The sequence below is a fragment of the Mya arenaria genome, chromosome 4, assembly GCF_026914265.1.
Source record: "Mya arenaria isolate MELC-2E11 chromosome 4, ASM2691426v1".
Lineage (NCBI taxonomy): Eukaryota > Metazoa > Mollusca > Bivalvia > Myida > Myidae > Mya > Mya arenaria.
Window position 1 is genome coordinate 68,934,207 of NC_069125.1, and position 6,406 is coordinate 68,940,612.

Here is a 6,406-nt window from a genome sequence, read left to right on the forward strand (position 1 = left end):
TGTTTCACTTATTACTAATTATGATGTACAGTCTCTATCTAACCGAGACTGCTGCTTTTCTTGTTGGTACATGTTGTGCTCTTAATGGCACTCGCGCAAAATGTTAATGTAGCGTTTTATAGGTTGTTGACCCTTCCTTTTTGTTAAAGCTTCATCAAATCTCCATTATCTTTTACCAATTCTCAATGAATTCTGACGTAAAAATGATACTCCGTATTTCCGTAAGTTGCAACTAGCGGATGGTACTTTTATCATAGACATTGACGATAAGCAGGAGTCGATAGCAAAACGTTTATTTATCACAATTGTTTAATCATTCATTTATTTCAATATATCCTCCGCGTGGGAGATTAGAACACAATGATATATATATAAGCATATGTCAGTAGAAAAGGTTAATTCATGCAAGAAGTAGCATGAGAGTAATACATACACGTATACAATGGGTTCAAGTCAAACACAATATTTATGACAAACTAACAGCAATTGTATGATCATACAATATAGACATAATCATTTTACGCAATATATGCACAAATGCCACTGTTTCAGTATTATTTAAACACTATCGAAAGTATTGTATACATTGTTGAACGCATCTTGTACATAACGAAAACTGAGCTTGCATAACAGCAATTGATTATAGTCTTCATTTTGTATGTACTTGCTCCCTAAAACAAAATCTCTGAAAATTGTCGAATCTTTTTTAGCTAAGTCGGATCCGACATGTTGACCAAATACCATGTTTATATCACAATAAAAACTATCGCGAACAGCTGCTTTACACGGACAAGCAAACACGATATGCTCGGTTTTGTTAAAGAACACGCGTTTGCAAATTAAGCAGACGGAGTGCAGTAAAGAGGGCTTGTCTAGCCACAAGTTAGCAATAAAGTGCGCAAGTTTTAAGTCCGAGCGATTATTTGCGGACCTCCACACAACACATGGCTCAATTTGTTTATGGAGATTTTTGAATAGTAAAAACTCCCTGTCGCTAATAAGTCTTTCGCGCCATAAAGTAAGTTCTGTCTGTTTCACGGTTTTATGAATAGAGCTTTTCCAGCTCGACTTCGAACGCGAGACATTGTGCAATATGAAATGTGACCACCCCCTGTTTATTGTCGTAGTTCAATATCATATTACAATACCCCTTTGTAATCTACAATGACAAACTATTAATAAGTAAATATGTATACCTTTATTTTAACGCTTATACTTATACAAGTTAATGCATTGATGTTTAAACACGCAAATAATTATTTTAAAATCTTCAAACCGAATTGCACAATATTTGTTCGATCAGGAAGAAGGCGCTTCCTTGCGGAAATGCTGACTGTAGGGAAATCCTTGAGAATGTAGTTGTGGAATTTGAGGAAGTAATTATACAACTTATTCTGTATGATTAAAGAAATTAGCATACGTTTGAGTAGTTTGCAGGTAGTGCCCAAACCTTGTGACTAATTTGATCGAAAAACACCAATTTCAATTGGTTGTACAATAGACATATCCTCACATTCTGGTCGACATGACTTTGGAACCAATGCGATGACAGTACTTAAATTATTTCACGCTTAATTTTTATATCGATTGAATGTTTGTTTCCCGTACGTATAGGTTGAACCGTCAACATATCAGGGTGTAAGTTTATAGTTTAATTATTTTAGGTTATAATGGGAATCATTCAACCAGACGATTTTAATTTGCAATTCAAATATAAAATTGCAATAGGAAGTAAACAGGTAATTTCCGTAAGAGGATTAATACTCATGTTAAACTGACTGATTTTAATTGATTAAATACTTAATATACAAATGCCTACATTAGTATTGCTTCTTTTTGTTTCTGGCGAAAGCACATGTTCAGTAAAAAACACTGACTACAGGCCAATAAGATGGGGCTTTTTCAGTAATAAACATTTTTTATATGAAAGTAGATCGTTCGTCTGGTTGCGCCACAATTGAAGAACTGATTTTCATAATAGACCTTCAAACGAAAGATACAAAACTCCTATATATAAATTCTTTATTGATACTGCATGCAATCGTTACAAACTTATACACACACGATAAAATACCCACCTCCGAAACAACAATAGTTCTAATATCATCAAGCATTTATTCACGTAAAGCAATGGGTTTTAATAAAAGCTAACTTGCAAGTATAAAAGAGGCAACTATATGAAATATAATCCTGTTATTAGCAAAAGCTTTTAAAAAAATGTATATATTGTCTGACAGGTAATGACTTACAAATGAGACATACTTTAAATGTAAAAGAATGCATGAACACCGGTGCGGTTATGGTTCGTACAAAACCGTAAAAATGTCGTATATACAGGTTATTTAAAATAAAAAAGATACATAAAATATAAATATGTGGGTAAAAAATGACTATTTGGGTTAACATTTGGGCAAGAATTAAAAAAATGTAAACATGTAAAAATGTTCATAACATAAGGAATTTACTGAAAGACATTTGGGAAATAAATTATTGCAATCTATTCAAGCTGGACGTATATCAAGTTTCTATCTTATACGGCGTACTGCTCAAACGCTTCACATTCCTTTAGCTTTCTACAACGCACGTACATCCGATCACAATGGGTTCCACGGCGTACCTGTACACGTACTTCCCGGTGGTGCGGTCACACCCAGCCTTCCGTAGTACTCTCACGTAATAATGGACTGGCTGACATCTACTGCCCTCAATATCCGCGGAACAATTGTGACGTCTGTTGCAGTTACATTTGGCCTCCACTAAAGTCATCGGGCGTCTATTAGCATCAAAATTCAGCACATGGTGCCATCTGCACAAAGACATTTCAGAAACGTGCCCGCTGATAGCGCCGTTTTCTACCGCGGAGCACGTACTGTTGTCTCCTCGGAGGTGTGATCTCTTAATACTTTTGAATCTTTCAATATCAATTGAATGGCGATGGTTGTTGGTCTCCAGCAGAAGAAATGATTCATGAACATCGTTTTCGAAGTTCAAACGCAAAAGGTCATCATCGGGCTCTGTGCAAGACGCGACATCTTCATGTCTTGTTAAACCACGGCATAGTGCTGTAGTGACCAGGGAGGCAGCCACCAGTGCTCCAATTATCATGTCAAATAGCATGTTCGGCTGAAAAAATACATGACCATATAAGATGCCAAGTATAACATATTCTTATAAACTGCAGAAAATAGTTAACTTCGATTTGATTGTAAAATACTATTCTATACTTACATTCTTTTGGTTATATAAATACTAAATCAGGCCCTCTTTGAAAAACTTTTATTTTTCTGTAAAGAGTTGGTTTCGACAATTTTTCAACGTTCGGTTCTAGTTGTGAATTGGTAAAATGGCCAGTATATATATATATACAAAAATAAGTGAAATGAATGAAATTATTGAAAGTCCCTTCTGTCTTCAGAAGGAAATAGTCACATGCGTTGTCTACTTTCTGACTGTCGATATTAAACAAAAGACAGTTGCGTTAATTGTCTTGATACTTTGTTTTCACTATGGAAAGATCCCAATCAATTTGCATTGTGAGCGATAGTATAATGACTGTCACGGAAAAAGTGTGGAAAACATTGCAAGCGATACTTGAATCGTTCTATTCTTTTGTGTCGCATTATTAACAGAACGGAACTGAACGGACAGTGGACCAATAAACAGGTTACTATATAACAGTCAATGTTCCTTTTGAAATCATGATGCGATTAGTGAAAATAAAAAATAGCCCCTGCTGCTGTGTCAACAACGCACTTGACGTTCTATGAACAACACAGTATATCATAGTTTGCTTCTACATGTTCTACGTCTACATTAGTCATTATTCCTCGTGAACTGGACTCAGTTCTAATATCAAAAGGGGCATTGATGATGTTCAACAGAAACGTATTTCCTTGATTCCCAACAAAAGCCACGGACTGCTTGTCACAGTCTTGCCACACCTTACAATAATTTGAAAAAGATGTTTTACATGAACAACAGTAGAAAGTCTACATGCTATGTTTCAGGTAGCTTATAAGTGTTCCCAGAAGCTATAGGTCAGCTATAGTTCGGCCATGTAATAATGAATATTTTCTAGTCTGGGAAATAAAGTGTCCCCTTAGTTTCTATTGTAGATCAACTATTTTCAAATCATCAGCACAATAATTTAAAGAATATGAGGACGACCGTTTTCTTGAACCAAACTCTATTATGCTGATGACGTCTCATCTGAATTCGATAGAACACGGTTTGTTTTAAAGCATCGATAGTGTAAACAATGATAACGATAAAACTACGCCTACAGTGTCACGTGACTCCTGAGTAAGGGTCCTCCGACAAGTACAAAGAAGCAGACGATAATAATACACAGTAGTTTTACTTAACGATCAGATTGTTTACTCTCGCAAACTGCAATTGGACCGTACTCTAAAATGCAGAAAACCTACACTCCCCTTGACGACAGTTGTTCTTAGCCTGGATAAATAATACTTATTAACATTTGACGACTTAATGCGCGCACGGGCGTATCAACCCCAGCATTGTTACAACTGCGGTGGTCAGCATGGTCAAGAACCTAATTGACATTACCAATCTGCTCAAATAGCTACGATGCTGCGGTCTGCATGAGTCGCTTGCTAAAGTAGCGCTCCAGTTAATATTCATAAAGTGTATGTGGCGGATAATATAGTGTGAATAAGCAGCGTTTTTGCGTTATCACGCAATTAAAATCATAGAAAACGCATTTATTTTAATATCGCCGAGTACCAAATCATTATAAAAAAGCAGAAAACACAAAAGCAAGCACAAAAACATTCAAAGTAAACGCGTACTGAGTCAAAATAAATAAAGCGTACATACATGCATCTGTGTTAAAGATGCACTCATACTCCCAAATAAGATTTACCACAATTAGAACAATTGTTTTAATTTACCAAAAAGGATGAATAAATGTCGAAAACAATGGTTCTTAAGAAGGATATCGAGATACCGAGTTTAATTTGAAGGAAGGGTGCAGAAATCAAGGTGTTTCTACCATATGACACGATAGAAGGTCACAGTAAATCTTTTAGCATTCACCTATCATTTATTATTTTTGCGTTTTCAACTATTAAATACACGGTTACAATCTTGTTATCAGTAATTAATATTTTCCATAGATGCAACATGTATAAGTAGTTAAAAGTTTTTACTCAAAATGTATGTTTGTTATACATGAGTATGTATTGATTTTGAATAATAGTGTGTATTGATTTTGAATAATAGTGTCACTTGAACGTTATCGGTTAAAAACAGAATCTGGGTCATCGGTTTAATACCTGGAATTGCGTTTGATTTGCAAAATATTTTCAAGTTTATTAGAAATTAAGAATGTGTAATAGTTCGTGTCTATTTACAATAGACACAAATATTAAACACAGATATGAAGGGAAAACTCCTATCAACAGGAAAGTGTCCCGGCAGTTCTGGTTTTGACCTCATCCTCAACAAAAAAAATTAAGATACTACAGGGGAGGGAACAAAGATATACAATACGTAATTAGTTCAATGCGGTTTTCTCCCTTCTGTGCTGCTCTAGTAGCGAAATTAGCTGAATTGACGAAATCTACAAAGAATCAAGAGTCTCGAGCACTGTTACATAATTATATTCATTTTTTTCCACGAGTGACATAGGTTGAAGGCAATATTAAGATACATCGATACATACAAGGAATAAATAGTATGTGGGTGATTCGATCCAGAGGAATTGTGTGCGAGGAGCTTGTCATTGTAGAAAGAGACCTTAAACTCAAACGTTTATAACATGCCCAATGCATTTTGTTTGATGCATTTGGTTAAGAGGGCATACCTTGGTAGTTAATTAAATAAGTCTCATGTTTGGAGTGTAGTGTATATTTGCTAAAAATGCTTTATCCGTGGCAGTACATTGCTTATGAAATCAAAGCCCCAAATAAGGTTTCATATGCAATTATTTTTTTTAGTATTACTCAAAAACGTTTTATAATGATTGGGTATTCTACATAATAAATGAGTATGAGTAAGTTACAGATACTCCATGGTTTTGATTTAATTGAGTATCAGCATAACAAATCTAAAGGTTTTTGCGAAGGAATTTATGAGCAAGCATTTTCTATCTTTAGATGTTTATGTTAATGTGTTTTTTACAAATAACATGGCTATACATGAACTGACAAAACGTAGCAAGCCGAAAGTCTTCCAAAAGTCTTCCAAAAGTCTTGATCACTTTCATTAAAATTGAATGCTACGAAAACGTGAATTAGTTATATATTTTGGTTGAATATCTTATATACGACTGATGTTGTTATTTTATATACATAAATTTATAGAAAGGAGATCCATCGGAAACACAATTTTAAGCTACATCCAACGAATGAAAACAACATCTTTGGTTTTGACACTGACAGTA